The 17,500-nt window shown below is 39.5% G+C and overlaps 19 non-coding genes and 10 pseudogenes across 19 annotated transcripts; all 29 read right to left on the bottom strand.

Moving 5' to 3' along the window:
* Positions 1 to 5,747: 5,747 nt before the first annotated feature.
* On the bottom strand, positions 5,748 to 5,866 carry LOC135722475 (5S ribosomal RNA). Its single transcript, XR_010522206.1, has one exon. It is a non-coding gene; the product is annotated as a 5S ribosomal RNA (ribosomal RNA).
* Positions 5,867 to 5,991: 125 nt separating this feature from the next.
* On the bottom strand, positions 5,992 to 6,110 carry LOC135726324 (5S ribosomal RNA; annotated as a pseudogene).
* A 120-nt stretch (positions 6,111 to 6,230) lies between these two features.
* On the bottom strand, positions 6,231 to 6,349 carry LOC135725873 (5S ribosomal RNA; annotated as a pseudogene).
* A 126-nt stretch (positions 6,350 to 6,475) lies between these two features.
* On the bottom strand, positions 6,476 to 6,594 carry LOC135724311 (5S ribosomal RNA). The gene has a single exon (XR_010523979.1). It is a non-coding gene; the product is annotated as a 5S ribosomal RNA (ribosomal RNA).
* Positions 6,595 to 6,719: 125 nt separating this feature from the next.
* On the bottom strand, positions 6,720 to 6,838 carry LOC135726583 (5S ribosomal RNA; annotated as a pseudogene).
* Positions 6,839 to 6,958: 120 nt separating this feature from the next.
* LOC135724792 (5S ribosomal RNA) lies at positions 6,959 to 7,077 on the bottom strand. Its single transcript, XR_010524450.1, has one exon. It is a non-coding gene; the product is annotated as a 5S ribosomal RNA (ribosomal RNA).
* A 126-nt stretch (positions 7,078 to 7,203) lies between these two features.
* On the bottom strand, positions 7,204 to 7,322 carry LOC135722477 (5S ribosomal RNA). The gene has a single exon (XR_010522207.1). It is a non-coding gene; the product is annotated as a 5S ribosomal RNA (ribosomal RNA).
* Positions 7,323 to 7,447: 125 nt separating this feature from the next.
* LOC135723591 (5S ribosomal RNA) lies at positions 7,448 to 7,566 on the bottom strand. The gene has a single exon (XR_010523288.1). It is a non-coding gene; the product is annotated as a 5S ribosomal RNA (ribosomal RNA).
* A 125-nt stretch (positions 7,567 to 7,691) lies between these two features.
* Positions 7,692 to 7,810, bottom strand: LOC135722478 (5S ribosomal RNA). The gene has a single exon (XR_010522208.1). It is a non-coding gene; the product is annotated as a 5S ribosomal RNA (ribosomal RNA).
* A 125-nt stretch (positions 7,811 to 7,935) lies between these two features.
* LOC135725387 (5S ribosomal RNA) lies at positions 7,936 to 8,054 on the bottom strand (annotated as a pseudogene).
* A 120-nt stretch (positions 8,055 to 8,174) lies between these two features.
* Positions 8,175 to 8,293, bottom strand: LOC135726100 (5S ribosomal RNA; annotated as a pseudogene).
* Positions 8,294 to 8,419: 126 nt separating this feature from the next.
* On the bottom strand, positions 8,420 to 8,538 carry LOC135722479 (5S ribosomal RNA). Its single transcript, XR_010522209.1, has one exon. It is a non-coding gene; the product is annotated as a 5S ribosomal RNA (ribosomal RNA).
* Positions 8,539 to 8,663: 125 nt separating this feature from the next.
* LOC135726584 (5S ribosomal RNA) lies at positions 8,664 to 8,782 on the bottom strand (annotated as a pseudogene).
* A 120-nt stretch (positions 8,783 to 8,902) lies between these two features.
* On the bottom strand, positions 8,903 to 9,021 carry LOC135724793 (5S ribosomal RNA). The gene has a single exon (XR_010524451.1). It is a non-coding gene; the product is annotated as a 5S ribosomal RNA (ribosomal RNA).
* A 126-nt stretch (positions 9,022 to 9,147) lies between these two features.
* LOC135722480 (5S ribosomal RNA) lies at positions 9,148 to 9,266 on the bottom strand. The gene has a single exon (XR_010522210.1). It is a non-coding gene; the product is annotated as a 5S ribosomal RNA (ribosomal RNA).
* A 125-nt stretch (positions 9,267 to 9,391) lies between these two features.
* On the bottom strand, positions 9,392 to 9,510 carry LOC135736455 (5S ribosomal RNA; annotated as a pseudogene).
* A 120-nt stretch (positions 9,511 to 9,630) lies between these two features.
* On the bottom strand, positions 9,631 to 9,749 carry LOC135737064 (5S ribosomal RNA). The gene has a single exon (XR_010528167.2). It is a non-coding gene; the product is annotated as a 5S ribosomal RNA (ribosomal RNA).
* Positions 9,750 to 9,875: 126 nt separating this feature from the next.
* LOC135737168 (5S ribosomal RNA) lies at positions 9,876 to 9,994 on the bottom strand (annotated as a pseudogene).
* Positions 9,995 to 10,114: 120 nt separating this feature from the next.
* LOC135737306 (5S ribosomal RNA) lies at positions 10,115 to 10,233 on the bottom strand. The gene has a single exon (XR_010528400.2). It is a non-coding gene; the product is annotated as a 5S ribosomal RNA (ribosomal RNA).
* Positions 10,234 to 10,358: 125 nt separating this feature from the next.
* LOC135736477 (5S ribosomal RNA) lies at positions 10,359 to 10,477 on the bottom strand (annotated as a pseudogene).
* A 125-nt stretch (positions 10,478 to 10,602) lies between these two features.
* On the bottom strand, positions 10,603 to 10,721 carry LOC135736835 (5S ribosomal RNA). The gene has a single exon (XR_012337487.1). It is a non-coding gene; the product is annotated as a 5S ribosomal RNA (ribosomal RNA).
* Positions 10,722 to 10,846: 125 nt separating this feature from the next.
* Positions 10,847 to 10,965, bottom strand: LOC135736628 (5S ribosomal RNA). The gene has a single exon (XR_012337591.1). It is a non-coding gene; the product is annotated as a 5S ribosomal RNA (ribosomal RNA).
* Positions 10,966 to 11,091: 126 nt separating this feature from the next.
* Positions 11,092 to 11,210, bottom strand: LOC135737285 (5S ribosomal RNA). Its single transcript, XR_010528379.2, has one exon. It is a non-coding gene; the product is annotated as a 5S ribosomal RNA (ribosomal RNA).
* Positions 11,211 to 11,335: 125 nt separating this feature from the next.
* On the bottom strand, positions 11,336 to 11,454 carry LOC135736673 (5S ribosomal RNA). The gene has a single exon (XR_012337488.1). It is a non-coding gene; the product is annotated as a 5S ribosomal RNA (ribosomal RNA).
* Positions 11,455 to 11,580: 126 nt separating this feature from the next.
* Positions 11,581 to 11,699, bottom strand: LOC135737025 (5S ribosomal RNA). The gene has a single exon (XR_010528128.2). It is a non-coding gene; the product is annotated as a 5S ribosomal RNA (ribosomal RNA).
* Positions 11,700 to 11,824: 125 nt separating this feature from the next.
* Positions 11,825 to 11,943, bottom strand: LOC135736680 (5S ribosomal RNA). Its single transcript, XR_012337489.1, has one exon. It is a non-coding gene; the product is annotated as a 5S ribosomal RNA (ribosomal RNA).
* A 125-nt stretch (positions 11,944 to 12,068) lies between these two features.
* On the bottom strand, positions 12,069 to 12,187 carry LOC135736778 (5S ribosomal RNA; annotated as a pseudogene).
* Positions 12,188 to 12,307: 120 nt separating this feature from the next.
* Positions 12,308 to 12,426, bottom strand: LOC135737102 (5S ribosomal RNA). Its single transcript, XR_010528202.2, has one exon. It is a non-coding gene; the product is annotated as a 5S ribosomal RNA (ribosomal RNA).
* A 126-nt stretch (positions 12,427 to 12,552) lies between these two features.
* Positions 12,553 to 12,671, bottom strand: LOC135737143 (5S ribosomal RNA). The gene has a single exon (XR_010528241.2). It is a non-coding gene; the product is annotated as a 5S ribosomal RNA (ribosomal RNA).
* Positions 12,672 to 17,500: the final 4,829 nt, after the last annotated feature.

A 17,500-nucleotide genomic window follows, 5' to 3' on the forward strand; every position in this document is an offset into this window, starting at 1 on the left:
CCAAGTCGATGCATCCATGTATGTAAACAAACCTGCGCAAAACAGGCGATAATAACTCTGTTAATGGAAATACACAGCATTACAACAGCAGTGTAGATAAGGATAAATTCCTTTTGATAGCAAATCAAAGATCTTTTGTTTGTTAAAGCAACTAAAGATAAACTTAAAATGGAGTAACATCCAAATTTTATTCTGGTTCTCAGCTAAGGTTAAACATTAGAGACTAAATGTAAATCCTCTATATGATTATTCATGGTGTCACATCACATGTGCAACACTTAAATAACAAGCTCCTCTGAGCAAGAATTAACAATTGAATAAAGGATGTTGGATAAATGTAAATTACAGTGCAATTTAATGTATTTGTATATGAGAAGTGAATTTGGGAAAGCAGATTGATATGGCAATAGCACAAATAAAGCAAAGGTTCACATTAATTCCTTTTTGAATCATTAAATGTTGCAAACATCAGTGTATTAACTATACTTGATGAGTTAAGGAGATAAGTGTAATTATGGGAATAAAAGATAAATGAAAGTGTATAAATGATTGAAGGCAGCGTTGTTGGAGTTAGAGGTTCAGCGTATGCAGAGTGGAACTAAATGTTGGATATAAAGCAAGTAGGGATTTAATAATGATTGTGAGTGAATCTCCTAAAGAACACTCAGAATTGGATAAGTGTAGAATGAAAAAAGTACATCTTAAAACTCCTAAATTATTGCAGGATTCCCTAATGGTGATATGAGGCAAATTAAGCTAAAGCTTTGACTGATGCACAAGAAAGATAATAATGAAACTGTTTTTACGATGGTCAATAAAACACATGTGATCTTATCTCACTGAGAAAGAATCACCACTGAGATTAAAATGGCTTAACCCCCCTCTCAGAAAATATGTGCTGTTCTCCTTGTTTCAAGTGAGATGTTTAGCTAAGTTGTAACAAATAAAATGCATCATTATATTCTGTAAATCAATCAAAGTGAAATTTAATGTCATATCTAACATCATGATGATATACAGTACTGTGTAGTCAGCACTATTAAAAGTTATAGGCTTAATCCTTACTTTATGATGACTTGTTAATTGTTAAATAAACAAATGTAACCTAGTTTTCTGGAAATTGTCGAAGCTAAGTCTTTGTAGTTTCTCTATAAAACTGTAGAAATTGTTAAAGAGCAATTTGATGTCCAATTGTCTTAAGATAGTGAAATTCATAAAAATAAAGTGTATAGCATAATCCTGAAATCATCACAGGAATACAGAATTCCTGATTAAAGTGAATCAGTGGGAGCTAATAAAAGTTTTTTACACCTCTGTATGTCTTTACCTAGAATAAAGTTAAAGCCTTTAAAATAGAAAACAGCATTTGTGCCTACTCTGCTTAAAATTCCTTTATTCCTTTTCCATATTCAAATTGAATAACATCTAAAGAACACTTAGTGAGATCTCAGCTAAAACATGAGACAATTGTGCCCAATTTCAAAAATTCCAGCTGAGGAAAGAGTTGAGCCCCTCAGCATGTGATTGTGGTTTAAAACAACGGAGAGCTGTTGTTGTTAGTGAACATGTTAATGCATCTGCTACCTTAGGGTCAATGTAGAGAAAAGTGTTCTTAATTTTGCAGATTTTAAAATGTCCAACTAGAAGCCCTTGAGATCAGTTTTAAAATTATTATTTTAATAAATATTATTTTAAGATAATGTAATTTATATTGTAATCACATTATGATATACATTATATTGTAATGGCCAGACAGGCCTCAGATGGTGAAAAGTGATAACACTACTTGCATTTCAAACATAAATGGTTCAGACCCACCAAAAGACATTGAGAATATTTAGATTCAAATTTAATTGGTCAACTATCTAGTGCCAAACGGGGGTATGGGTATGTCTATGATTGTGTATGTTTTTGCATGTTGCTTTGTTTTTTGCTTTGCAGGAACAATGATTGGGTTTTTGCATGTTGCTTTGTTTTTTGCTTTGCAGGAACACTGAAAATTGTGACACAAGATAGCAGACCAAATAACCCTTCCCTTTACTGAGGCCTTTAGACTGCCAAAAATCCCCCAATTTAATCTGGTTTGTCAAACTATTTCAAACTTAATCTGGCCTCGGAAAATGAATTTGCAAAAAGTAATAATACAAATCTTCTTAACATGAAGAATTTACTGATGTCATTAACCCTGTTAGATTACTAATGCTACCATTGACAGCTTATTGGTTTTATCATCAGTGGAAACTAAAAATGATATCATGTCTTAATGCAAATTGGCCAACATTTTAGAAATGAATGTTTCTCTCTGTTATCTTAACATCTTTCCTTTCAGGTGGACCACTGTGACTCCTTAAGAGTCCAGATGCCAGAGGGGTGTCTGAGCCTAAATTCAGGCACAAACCTGAAATACAGGAGATGGGTGTGATAATGATGTAAGGGGTCATACACATCTCACAGTAATAAACTATGATGGTAGTTAACTAGTTATATGACCTCCCGATGTAGCATCGGATTAAAATTGTGCAACACAAATTCTTATAGAATAGAATCCACCTGTCTCCCAGATTTGAACATATAGTGGTGCACACATTTTCACCATTGAAACAACATAACACTGTTACCTGGTATAAGTTTTAAAACTATCCAGGCTTAAAACACCACACATATGTATGATAATTGATGGAGAAACCAATCCCTAGAGTTTGTCATACATACAATAGCATCTCACACATAGGAGAGAAAATTAAAGGTCTACTCATGATTTTAATTTCATGGTAATATAAACTATTGGGTCAATTTTCTATTGAATTATGTGAAACATGTGTATGGTTATAGTCACACATCAATTGTTTTGTCTCTGATTGTACAAATACAGGTAAAATAAAAACTATTAATTGATTAAGACCTATTTCAGATTAAAATAAGTAAGTGAAGAATGAAATCGCTAGCATGGCTGCAGACATGTCTAAACATTTCAAACTTTACAAAATGGTTATATTTGAAGTGCTGGCACTTCTAGAGATCAATTACATAAATCCCAATCAGACTCCTAACCATTGAATGTGACTAAACCAACATATATGTACAGAATTATTTGACAACATGCAAAGAATTGTTGACAATGGATAAATAAGAGATTCAGAAATCATTTGATTTAAGTTTAAGTTCTCTGGGTATGTTTTAAGTTACTTAATTGAAATCTTGGATCTACTTGATTAACTTGCATTTAAAGGTTCTGAATAATTCTAGGATTATTAAAATTATAAATATATCATATTATATATACCTAAGTATAAATATCTGTATTTTATATACATATAATTGCATTTGTTTGTATTATATTTGAATGGTATTGTTATTAAATGTTTTAATGATGTATACCACTGGTAAATATGCCAGTTAAATTCAATTTTGCCACTCTTCCTTTAAAATACACAGATTATATAAAAATTCCACTCTATACAAGAGATGCATAGTAGTGAAGAATTTGGTAATTAAATGGGATCATCTTATGGGAAATTACTTTGAAAAGAGAAATAAGACCTTTTTACAATTCGCACCTACTATTATGAAACCTCTAGTAATGTCATATGTTTTTGTAATCTTTCACAACAATTTTCTTCCAATGAAAGTCAAGTTCTTCAGTGTTCAGCCATTGCATGATCATGTGTATGATGTTCTTCAGATGTCCCACATACAGTGGTGCATTGTCAGTGTGAGGAATTCCTTCACCTACGGAGGTCTGACTATTCTAAAAAAAAAAATACCTTCATGTCAATAGGTAACAGAGGACTTTTCAAAATGTCAGATAAATATCCAGGGAAGGATCCCGCTAGACACACATCTCTCTGTGGTGGGGAGACACTTTCAACGAACACAGCACACAGTCATTGACTGACACTATGAATTTGGTGCAACAGACGATTCTACAGACTGAGTATCATCTCAACCAGGCTCAGGTAGAAACAAACCTGGCCAAAGGAACAGCGAAAATTTTGTCAAGTTCATCTATTCGTTCTGCACAATCGACAATTCGCTCTTTACGGACATCTGCCAATGCTGCTATCACCCAAAGTCCCCTACAAGTGCCCGCCATACAGAGACTGTTACAATAATAATAAAAAAAAACACAAGGATTTGAATGACCAGTAAATGGCCCCTAGGGACTATTCTGAGATTGCCCCAAGGGGCCAGGGAAGGATTGTAATACTGGATTTTATTTAATCAACTTTAAGTTTATTTATGAAGAGCCACTATAAAACAATTAAACCTCAGGTGGTGTTGCTAACCCAAGTTTGACTCTTAGGTGAAACTGTTTACAGATATGCAACTCCCTGTTCTCCTAATCTCTTCATCACAAAGGCTTTGGCACTGTTAGCCTTTAGGCTCATATCATTGGGTATCTGCTGAAATATATGATGTAATGTATACATATTATGTGGTTCTAAGGTTGTAATTTTATATTAATGTTTATTATTATTTTAAGGGTCATAGTGCGATGAGTGAAAAGGTCTCATTTCTATAAAGTCTAAGATAAGATGGATTAAGGTTTTATAACTTTGGATAGAAGATGCATTTCTTGTAGAGGTGGGGTTTTGCCTTGATATTTCTGGCTAGTTTGACCAGTTGCCAAGATACTCCTGGCTAGTTTGACCAGGTGCTCTTTTAGTATCACTTTGCACAGGTCAAACTGGATTTTGACCAGGTGTTCTTTAGTATCACTTGGTACAGGTCAAACTAGATTTTGGTAGTTTTCTCAAGCTGTGTATAAAAGGTGGCCTTGCAAAACATTCTGGGAGCCATTCTGTACTCAGAAGCTCCCACACTATGTGTGTATTCAAACCTTATGGAAGAAATCTTTAACAAGAATCTTCCTAGACCACTTTGTGTGTCTTTAATTGCCAGGTATGCTTTGTATTTTGTGAAATGTTCATTTTTCTATGCTGATCTTTAAGTGAATGTTTTGATATATTTTTGATGGATTTGAATAACCAAATTATTGATTTAAGTGTAACCTGCCTGGCAAAATAAATTGTTAATCTTTATTCATTCTAAAACTTGTCAAATCTTTATTATATTTTCAGGGGTTAAGTTAGATGTATTGAAGGGGGCATAGATTAGGAGAATTGCCTCTATTGAAAATATTACTGGAGTAATTGCCTCCCCGTTTTAAGGTTAGATGGAGTAACCTCAACCTAAAACATAGATGGATCCTCTTATTTTCAATGTGTTTGGAGAAACCTCTAACTTTAACTTAAGTTAGAAGGAGAATGCCTCTATGCCCAGCTGTATGGAACTGCCTTAGCACCTTCAGAATTACACCTTATTCCCTATGTGAATATAATTCATTCTAAATAAATATAATGATAATTTTATAAATTATGATCAGCATCAGAATAGTATTGGTAACTAAGAAATTGGAGTCAGATTATAATTTAACCACAGAGGTCAAAGAAACAAATTAAATAAATGGAATTATTCTTCTAGAAGCGCTACGGAGGGAAAGAACACGTGATTCCCTTCACCACGCATTGGACTTCGACGTTGGGCCAATTGGGTGGCGTCTTACATTGGCTTCCGAGATCAGACGAGAGCGGGCGTGCTCAGGGTGGTGTGGCCGTAAGCGAGTGCAGACTTGATTCGAGAGACACTTCAAAACTAATGTGGCAACGCCATGCCATGGGAGAACGCTTACAGAAAGGACGCATTCATGGGAAAATATGACATAAATAAATATTTAATTAATTAAATGCTTACAGCACCTGGTATTCCCAGGCGGTCTCCCATCCAAGTACTAACCAGGCCCGACCCTGCTTGGCTTCCGAGATCAGACGAGAGCGGGCGTGCTCAGGGTGGTGTGGCCGTAAGCGAGTGCCGACTCGAATCGACAGACACTTCAAGACTTATGTGGCAACGCCATGACATCAATGAACGCTTACAGAAAGAACGCATTCATGGGAAAAAATGACATAAATAAATATTTAATTAATTAAATGCTTAGAGCACCTGGTATTCCCAGGCAATCTCCCATCCAAGTACTAACCAGGCCCGACCCTGCTTGGCTTCCGAGATCAGACGAGAGCGGGCGTGCTCAGGGTGGTGTGGCCGTAAGCGAGTGCGGACTTGATTCGAGAGACACTTCAAAACTAATGTGGCAACGGCATGCCATGGGAGAACGCTTTCAGAAAGGACGCATTCATGGGAAAAATGACATAAAAAATTAATTAATTAAATTCTTACAGCACCAGGTATTCCCAGGCGGTCTCCCATCCAAGTACTAACCAGACCCGACCCTGCTTGGCTTCCGAGATCAGACGAGAGCGGGCGTGCTCAGGGTGGTGTGGCCGTAAACGAGTGCTGACTCGATTCGAGAGACACTTCAAGGCTAATGTGGCAACGCAATGACATCGGTAAATGGTTACAGAAAGGACGCATTCATGGGAAAAAATGACATAAAAAAAATAATTAATTAATTAAATGCTTACAGCACCTGGTATTCCCAGGCGGTCTCCCATCCAAGTACTAACCAGGCCCGACCCTGCTTGGCTTCCGAGATCAGACGAGAGCGGGCTTGCTCAGGGTGGTGTGGCCGTAAGCGAGTGCTGACTCGCTTCGATAGACACTTCAAGACTTATGTGGCAACGCCATGACATCAGTGAACGCTTACAGAAAGATCGCATTCATGGGAAAAAATGACATAAAAAAATAATTAATTAATTAAATGCTTAGAGCACCTGGTATTCCCAGGCGGTCTCCCATCCAAGTACTAACCAGGCCCGACCCTGCTTGGCTTACGAGATCAGACGAGAGCGGGCGTGCTCAGGGTGGCGTGGCCGTAAGCGAGTGCTGACTTGATTCGAGAGACACTTCAAAACTAATGTGGCAACGCCATGCCATGGGAGAACGCTTACAGAAAGGACGCATTCATGGGAAAAATGACATAAATAATTAATTAATTTAATTCTTACAGCACCAGGTATTCCCAGGCGGTCTCCCATCCAAGTACTAACCAGGCCCGACCCTGCTTGGCTTCCGAGATCAGACGAGAGCGGGCGTGCTCAGGGTGGTGTGGCCGTAAACGAGTGCTGACTCGATTCGAGAGACACTTCAAGGCTAATGTGGCAACGCAATGACATCGGTAAATGGTTACAGAAAGGACGCATTCATGGAAAAAAATGACATAAAAAAAATTATTAATTAATTAAATGCTTACAGCACCTGGTATTCCCAGGCGGTCTCCCATCCAAGTACTAACCAGGCCCGACCCTGCTTGGCTTCCGAGATCAGACGAGAGCGGGCGTGCTCAGGGTGGTGTGGCCGTAAGCGAGTGCTGATTCGCTTCGATAGACACTTCAAGACTTATGTGGCAACGCCATGACATCAGTGAACGCTTACAGAAAGGTCGCATTCATGGGAAAAAATGACATAAAAAAATAATTAATTAATTAAATGCTTACAGCACCTGGTATTCCCAGGCGGTCTCCCATCCAAGTACTAACCAGGCCCGACCCTGCTTGGCTTCCGAGATCATACGAGAGCGGGCGTGCTCAGGGTGGTGTGGCCGTAAGCGAGTGCTGACTCGATTCGAGAGACACTTCAAGGCTAATGTGGCAACGCAATGACATCGGTAAATGGTTACAGAAAGGACGCATTCATGGGAAAAAATGACATAAAAAAATTATTAATTAATTAAATGCTTACAGCACCTGGTATTCCCAGGCGGTCTCCCATCCAAGTACTAACCAGGCCCGACCCTGCTTGGCTTCCGAGATCAGACGAGAGCGGGCGTGCTCAGGGTGGTGTGGCCGTAAGCGAGTGCCGACTCGAATCGACAGACACTTCAAGACTTATGTGGCAACGCCATGACATCAGTGAACGCTTACAGAAAGAACGCATTCATGGGAAAAAATGACATAAATAAATATTTAATTAATTAAATGCTTACAGCACCTGGTATTCCCAGGCAATCTCCCATCCAAGTACTAACCAGGCCCGACCCTGCTTGGCTTCCGAGATCAGACGAGAGCGGGCGTGCTCAGGGTGGTGTGGCCGTAAGCGAGTGCGGACTTGATTCGAGAGACACTTCAAAACTAATGTGGCAACGGCATGCCATGGGAGAACGCTTACAGAAAGGACGCATTCATGGGAAAAATGACATAAAAAATTAATTAATTAAATTCTTACAGCACCAGGTACTCCCAGGCGGTCTCCCATCCAAGTACTAACCAGGCCCGACCCTGCTTGGCTTCCGAGATCAGACAAGAGCGGGCGTGCTCAGGGTGGTGTGGCCGTAAACGAGTGCTGACTCGATTCGAGAGACACTTCAAGGCTAATGTGGCAACGCAATGACATCGGTAAATGGTTACAGAAAGGACGCATTCATGGGAAAAAATGACATAAAAAAAATAATTAATTAATTAAATGCTTACAGCACCTGGTATTCCCAGGCGGTCTCCCATCCAAGTACTAACCAGGCCCGACCCTGCTTGGCTTCCGAGATCAGACGAGAGCGGGCGTGCTCAGGGTGGTGTGGCCGTAAGCGAGTGCTGACTCGCTTCGATAGACACTTCAAGACTTATGTGGCAACGCCATGACATCAGTGAACGCTTACAGAAAGATCGCATTCATGGGAAAAAATGACATAAAAAAATAATTAATTAATTAAATGCTTAGAGCACCTGGTATTCCCAGGCGGTCTCCCATCCAAGTACTAACCAGGCCCGACCCTGCTTGGCTTACGAGATCAGACGAGAGCGGGCGTGCTCAGGGTGGCGTGGCCGTAAGCGAGTGCTGACTTGATTCGAGAGACACTTCAAAACTAATGTGGCAACGCCATGCCATGGGAGAACGCTTACAGAAAGGACGCATTCATGGGAAAAATGACATAAATAATTAATTAATTTAATTCTTACAGCACCAGGTATTCCCAGGCGGTCTCCCATCCAAGTACTAACCAGGCCCGACCCTGCTTGGCTTCCGAGATCAGACGAGAGCGGGCGTGCTCAGGGTGGTGTGGCCGTAAACGAGTGCTGACTCGATTCGAGAGACACTTCAAGGCTAATGTGGCAACGCAATGACATCGGTAAATGGTTACAGAAAGGACGCATTCATGGGAAAAAATGACATAAAAAAAATAATTAATTAATTAAATGCTTACAGCACCTGGTATTCCCAGGCGGTCTCCCATCCAAGTACTAACCAGGCCCGACCCTGCTTGGCTTCCGAGATCAGACGAGAGCGGGCGTGCTCAGGGTGGTGTGGCCGTAAGCGAGTGCCGACTCGAATCGACAGACACTTCAAGACTTATGTGGCAACGCCATGACATCAGTGAACGCTTACAGAAAGAACGCATTCATGGGAAAAAATGACATAAATAAATATTTAATTAATTAAATGCTTACAGCACCTGGTATTCCCAGGCAATCTCCCATCCAAGTACTAACCAGGCCCGACCCTGCTTGGCTTCCGAGATCAGACGAGAGCGGGCGTGCTCAGGGTGGTGTGGCCGTAAGCGAGTGCGGACTTGATTCGAGAGACACTTCAAAACTAATGTGGCAACGGCATGCCATGGGAGAACGCTTACAGAAAGGACGCATTCATGGGAAAAATGACATAAAAAATTAATTAATTAAATTCTTACAGCACCAGGTATTCCCAGGCGGTCTCCCATCCAAGTACTAACCAGGCCCGACCCTGCTTGGCTTCCGAGATCAGACGAGAGCGGGCGTGCTCAGGGTGGTGTGGCCGTAAACGAGTGCTGACTCGATTCGAGAGACACTTCAAGGCTAATGTGGCAACGCAATGACATCGGTAAATGGTTACAGAAAGGACGCATTCATGGGAAAAACTGACATTAAAAAAATAATTAATTAATTAAATGCTTACAGCACCTGGTATTCCCAGGCGGTCTCCCATCCAAGTACTAACCAGGCCCGACCCTGCTTGGCTTACGAGATCAGACGAGAGCGGGCGTGCTCAGGGTGGCGTGGCCGTAAGCGAGTGCTGACTTAATTCGAGAGACACTTCAAAACTAATGTGGCAACGCCATGCCATGGGAGAACGCTTACAGAAAGGACGCATTCATGGGAAAAATGACATAAATAATTAATTAATTTAATTCTTACAGCACCAGGTATTCCCAGGCGGTCTCCCATCCAAGTACTAACCAGGCCCGACCCTGCTTGGCTTCCGAGATCAGACGAGAGCGGGCGTGCTCAGGGTGGTGTGGCCGTAAGCGAGTGCTGACTCGCTTCGATAGACACTTCAAGACTTATGTGGCAACGCCATGACATCAGTGAACGCTTACAGAAAGGTCGCATTCATGGGAAAAAATGACATAAAAAAATAATTAATTAATTAAATGCTTACAGCACCTGGTATTCCCAGGCGGTCTCCCATCCAAGTACTAACCAGGCCGGACCCTGCGTGGCTTCCGAGATCAGACGAGAGCGGGCGTGCTCAAGGTGGTGTGGCCGTAAGCGAGTGCTGACTCGATTCGAGAGACACTTCAAGGCTAATGTGGCAACGCAATGACATCGGTAAATGGTTACAGAAAGGACGCATTCATGGGAAAATATGACATAAATAAATATTTTATTAATTAAATGCTTACAGCACCTGGTATTCCCAGGCGGTCTCCCATCCAAGTACTAACCAGGCCCGACCCTGCTTGGCTTCCGAGATCAGACGAGAGCGGGCGTGCTCAGGGTGGTGTGGCCGTAAGCGAGTGCTGACTGGCTTCGATAGACACTTCAAGACTTATGTGGCAACGCCATGACATCGGTGAACGCTTAGAGAAAGATCGCATTCATGGGAAAAAATGACATAAAAAAATTATTAATTAATTAAATGCTTACAGCACCTGGTATTCCCAGGCGGTCTCCCATCCAAGTACTAACCAGGCCCGACCCTGCTTGGCTTACGAGATCAGACGAGAACGGGCGTGCTCAGGGTGGTGTGGCCGTAAGCGAGTGCTGACTCGATTCGAGAGACACTTCAAGGCTAATGTGGCAACGCAATGACATCGGTAAATGGTTACAGAAAGGACGCATTCATGGGAAAAAATGACATAAAAAAAATAATTAATTAATTAAATGCTTACAGCACCTGGTATTCCCAGGCGGTCTCCCATCCAAGTACTAACCAGGCCCGACCCTGCTTGGCTTCCGAGATCAGACGAGAGCGGGCGTGCTCAGGGTGGTGTGGCCATAAGCGAGTGCTGACTCGCTTCGATAGACACTTCAAGACTTATGTGGCAACGCCATGACATCAGTGAACGCTTACAGAAAGGTCGCATTCATGGGAAAAAATGACATAAAAAAATAATTAATTAATTAAATGCTTACAGCACCTGGTATTCCCAGGCGGTCTCCCATCCAAGTACTAACCAGGCCCGACCCTGCTTGGCTTCCGAGATCAGACGAGAGCGGGCGTGCTCAGGGTGGTGTGGCCGTAAGCGAGTGCTGACTCGATTCGAGAGACACTTCAAGGCTAATGTGGCAACGCAATGACATCGGTAAATGGTTACAGAAAGGACGCATTCATGGGAAAAAATGACATAAAAAAAATTATTAATTAATTAAATGCTTACAGCACCTGGTATTCCCAGGCGGTCTCCCATCCAAGTACTAACCAGGCCCGACCCTGCTTGGCTTCCGAGATCAGACGAGAGCGGGCGTGCTCAGGGTGGTGTGGCCGTAAGCGAGTGCAGACTTGATTCGAGAGACACTTCAAAACTAATGTGGCAACGCCATGCCATGGGAGAACGCTTACAGAAAGGACGCATTCATGGGAAAATATGACATAAATAAATATTTAATTAATTAAATGCTTACAGCACCTGGTATTCCCAGGCGGTCTCCCATCCAAGTACTAACCAGGCCCGACCCTGCTTGGCTTCCGAGATCAGACGAGAGCGGGCGTGCTCAGGGTGGTGTGGCCGTAAGCGAGTGCCGACTCGAATCGACAGACACTTCAAGACTTATGTGGCAACGCCATGACATCAGTGAACGCTTACAGAAAGAACGCATTCATGGGAAAAAATGACATAAATAAATATTTAATTAATTAAATGCTTACAGCACCTGGTATTCCCAGGCAATCTCCCATCCAAGTACTAACCAGGCCCGACCCTGCTTGGCTTCCGAGATCAGACGAGAGCGGGCGTGCTCAGGGTGGTGTGGCCGTAAGCGAGTGCGGACTTGATTCGAGAGACACTTCAAAACTAATGTGGCAACGGCATGCCATGGGAGAACGCTTTCAGAAAGGACGCATTCATGGGAAAAATGACATAAAAAATTAATTAATTAAATTCTTACAGCACCAGGTATTCCCAGGCGGTCTCCCATCCAAGTACTAACCAGGCCCGACCCTGCTTGGCTTCCGAGATCAGACGAGAGCGGGCGTGCTCAGGGTGGTGTGGCCGTAAACGAGTGCTGACTCGATTCGAGAGACACTTCAAGGCTAATGTGGCAACGCAATGACATCGGTAAATGGTTACAGAAAGGACGCATTCATGGGAAAAAATGACATAAAAAAAATAATTAATTAATTAAATGCTTACAGCACCTGGTATTCCCAGGCGGTCTCCCATCCAAGTACTAACCAGGCCCGACCCTGCTTGGCTTCCGAGATCAGACGAGAGCGGGCGTGCTCAGGGTGGTGTGGCCGTAAGCGAGTGCTGACTCGCTTCGATAGACACTTCAAGACTTATGTGGCAACGCCATGACATCAGTGAACGCTTACAGAAAGATCGCATTCATGGGAAAAAATGACATAAAAAAATAATTAATTAATTAAATGCTTAGAGCACCTGGTATTCCCAGGCGGTCTCCCATCCAAGTACTAACCAGGCCCGACCCTGCTTGGCTTCCGAGATCAGACGAGAGCGGGCGTGCTTTTTTTTTTTTTTTTTTTTTTTTATTGAACGTTTCAATTCAATTTACAATATACATTATCAAATCACAAATTTACATACATACAGTAATTAAAAATAATAATAAAAACAACATAAGAATCAACTAACATCACCTCAATGGATGTCTGGCAAAGTCCAATCTAAGTCCTCAAGAATACAGCAAACCTCGGAAGTAAAAACCTTATAAAACACATTCTCATTTTCTTCACCTTTAAAATGCACATACAGTTTTTCAATATACATTTCAGATTTTCTCTTAAAGACATTCCATACCTCCATCACAGTTTTTTCCTTTTTTGCTACAATCCTTCTTTCCCATATTGCCCTTTTCATCAACATTATCCAAAGATTTATAAAAGCACTGTTTTTACTTGTCTTTGTCCATCCAAACATCACAATTTGATTCCAGTCCAATTCATTTTCATTCCATCGCTCTTCAAGAGCTTTGACCACATCATTACATTTGCTTAAAAAACTTTCCAACTCTTTGCAGTATAAAAACAAGTGTAAAATCCCTTCTTCCTTTTCATTACACACTTTGCACATTGCACTAGGTTCCATTCTTATCTTGTTTAAAATCAAATCAGTAAAAACCACTTTGTGTCTTATCATGTACTCTTCTGATTCTAGACTTGTTGCTACACATTTTCCTTTCATATTATTCCACATTTCTTCAGGTTTTAAATTTACAAATTTTTGTGTCCAGAAATCAGTCACAATTGGCTCTTTAAAAACAGAGTCTCTAAAAACACAATAAAACATCTTAATAGTACATTCCTTAAAGTCACACACTTTGTTATCCAAATTTACTCTTATTTCTTTCTCCTCACTTTCATTTTCTCGTTTTTCGACTCTTTCCAGCCATTCTTCAGGTATTGCTTGTTTTATCATTTCATATGAATTTAAAATTCCTGTTTTGCTGTATTCTTCCTTTGCCTCATCCATTGCATCAAAAATACATTGTACGGGTAAAAATCCTTCTTTCACTTCATATAAAATGTCTCTGACTCTTGTTATTCCCACCTCCATCCACTTCTTATAATAAATCACTTTGCCTTGCTTTAAAATGTTGTGATTTAAAAAAGAGGTTGATTTAAAATGTTTTCTCTCCCCCTGGGGTTAAAATCAACTTTTGGTAAAAAGTTTCCCCATGCACTTAAAAGCTCTCTATAAAATCCAGGCACATTTTCCGTCATCCACAGTTTTGTCTTCATCCATAAAATGTCATCCCCCATGTTAAAATTCCCACATCTGTTTAAAAAATATTTCATTGTTTTTTTCCACTCAGCATTATTCTCTTCTTGTAGGTATTTTTTGACCACTTTAACTCTCAGACTATTTTTTCTCTGCTCTATGTCCATTAATCCCAGCCCACCCCTCTCTATATCTCCTAAAATCGTGTTATGTGCTATTCTGGGGGGTTTTCCATTCCATAAAAAGTTTAAAAAACATTCCTTCAACCTCTTTTCTGTCCACATAGGCATTTCAGTTAAATATAAAACGTACCATAATTTAGAAACCATTAAAACATTTAAAACCAACACTTTTCCTTTTAAACTTAAATTCCTTAGTTTCCAAAAATTCAGTTTTCTCTCAATGTCAATAATCAGATTATTCCATACATCATCTCTTGTTTTCTTCTCATCTTTACCCATTAGAATTCCTAAAATTTTTATTTCTTCCACTTCTTTGAATTTAAAGCAATCTTCCAGACTAGTAGCATTACCAAATTTCATGTAAACAGTTTTGTCCTCGTTCACTTTACTTCCTGAACCCTTACAAAATTCATTAACAACATTCATAACTTCTTTGACACTTTCCTTCCCCTTTACAATTATTGTGGTATCATCAGCATACTGAAACACTTTACTTTTCTCACTTTCAATCCCCATTATCTTCTTGTTTTCTTTAATTGCTAGTCCTAATGGTTCAGATAGTAAAGAATATAGTAAGGCAGAGAGTGGACAACCCTGCCTCACTGATCTTGTAACATTAAAAGCATTCGATAAAAAACCATTACATTTAACTTTAGTCAGAGCACCCTTATATAAAATCTTGATCCATTTGATAAAATTCTCTCCAAAACCAAAACTCTTTAAAACATCAAATAAAAACACATGTTCCACCCTATCAAATGCCTTTTCAAAATCCAGACTAAACACATATCCTTCTTGTTTTTCTTTTGTCATATACCAAATAGTGTCCCTTATACTCATCGTCACATCTGCAATATCTCTTCCCTTCACAGCATAAGCCTGGTTTGTAGTTATTATTTTTGGCATTATTTCTTTCAATCTGTTAGCTAAAACCTTTGCAATTATTTTTAAGTCTGTGTTCAACATTGATATGGGTCTATAATTCTTTAAATCTGTCTTTTCACCTTTCTTTTTGTAAATGAGTTTCATTAATCCAATCCGCATTCTTTCATAAATTTCTTCCCTTTCAAAAATTTCTTTAAAAACCTCTTTTAAAATCTCTATTAAAATCCCTTTAAAACACTTATAAAATTCACTTCCTAAACCATCAATTCCTGGGCTTTTCTTTTTATTTAGTTCGTCAATCGCTTGTTCAATTTCTTCTGCTCTAAACTCTTGTTCACATTCCTCTTTATCTTCTTCGCTTACTTTTGCTTTTATTTTGTTAAGAAAATCAGTTTTTTCTTTCTCCTCTACTCCTCTTGCCTTAAAAAGATCTTCATAAAAATCCTTAATTTCTTTTAGAACATTTGCATTTCCCTGAACTATTTCTCCATTTTTTCCTTTTATCTCCTTTATCATTTCAGCATTCCCTTTCTTTTTTTCTAAATCAAAAAAGAATTTCGTACATTTTTCTCCTTCAACCATATACTGTGCTTTACTTCGTAATCTTGCTCCTTCATATTGCTTTTCCTCTACTTCTTTCAACTTTTCTTCGATTTCTTTGATCTTTTGAATGTCCTTATTTTCTTCATTTAATTCTTTTTCAAGACTTGCTTTCAATTCTTTCTCCTTAAACCTTTTACATTTTCGCACTAATTTACAATATTCAATTGAATATTTTTTGATAGCATACTTTACATTTTCCCACCATATTCTCTTATTTTCCGCATACATTACACTGTTTTTCTCATTCTCAATCATTTCTTTCACGCTTTCAACATAATGTTTGTCTTTCAAAATTTCTGTGTTTAAAACCCATACTCCAGGCCCTCTTTGTAATTTCTCCCAATCTATATTAAAAAATAAAAACTTGTGATCGCTTAAACTTGTCTCCTCATACTTAATATCTTCAATAAAATTCTCCACATTTCTTGTACATAAAATAAAATCAATCCTCGTATTACACACAAAATTCATCACAATTTGTCTTCTTGAAAACTCTTTTTTTCTTTGATTTCTTTCTCTCCACACATCAGTCATTTTAAAATCTTCCATTAAAAGTTTTAGTTCTTTTCTTCCCATATCACTCTTAAAAACCATTCCTTCCGCCATGTCTTGTTTGCTAAAAACTGTATTAAATTCTCCTGCTATTACAATTTCTTTATAATCCTTTAAAAACTCTCTTAAATGATTGAAAAAACCCTTCTTTTCTTTTTCCTCCGTCGGCGCATGTACATTAACAAAAACAATTTTCTTCCCCTCATAATTTACTTCTACAACCATACATTTTCCTTTTCCATCCTTGTATAAAACTTTACTCTCTTTAAAAACGTCACTTTTCATTAAAATTGCGACTCCTCTTCCACATTTTCCATCACCGTTATTATGTAAAATCCATCCTTCCCATTTCTTTCGATAGTCCATTAAAATATCATCTTTCCAGTTTGTTTCCTGCAGTAAAATGATGTCCTGATTTTTAAAATGATCAGTTACTCTTTCAAATTTCTTAAAATCTAAAAGTCCCCTCGCGTTAAAAGTCACACATCGTAAAACCATTAAAAAAATAAATAAAATAAAAACCTTAAATACCATCATCTCAGTCCATCTCCTCTCCTCGCCTTAACACCTCAAATCTATTTTCTCTTGTCAATTGGGACTTTAATTTCTTTTTCCGCGCATTATCAATATTTGGCGTTACCTTCATTGTTCTTCTCCTCAAAGGCCTTTTTTCCCGTCTGTCCATTACTCCTGCTTCTTCCATTTCATCGTCCTCTCTTTCGCTGTCTTGTGCTGTACTCCGTTGTTCCTCGTTACCTTCTTTGTCCATTAAAACATCCAAACTCTCCGATATCTCCATTTGTGTCCTTTCTGTGTCCTTTTCCCGTACCGTTTCCTCTTGATTTTCAGTTGCTTTTTCTTCAAATATCTGCTTTTCCGCCATTGCTTCTTCTCCTTCAGGCTCTGTTGACTGCTGTTTCTCTATTTGTCTCCCCTCTTCATTCGTTCTCTCTTCTGCGTTATCATTTCTTTTATGCATTTGTCTGGGCACCTGATTATCCACCCCTCCTTCCTCTTCCTCCATCCAACACTCACATTTGTTTATAAAATCATTGCAATCCGGGCACCTGACTGCTCTACACTGACGTGCAAAGTGTCCCAGCTCCTCGCACTTATAACATTTAAACTCGGGGCACTCCTTCAGCAAATGTTCCGAGCTCATGCACAGCCG

Source organism: Paramisgurnus dabryanus, chromosome 9, assembly GCF_030506205.2.
Source record: "Paramisgurnus dabryanus chromosome 9, PD_genome_1.1, whole genome shotgun sequence".
NCBI lineage: Eukaryota > Metazoa > Chordata > Actinopteri > Cypriniformes > Cobitidae > Paramisgurnus > Paramisgurnus dabryanus.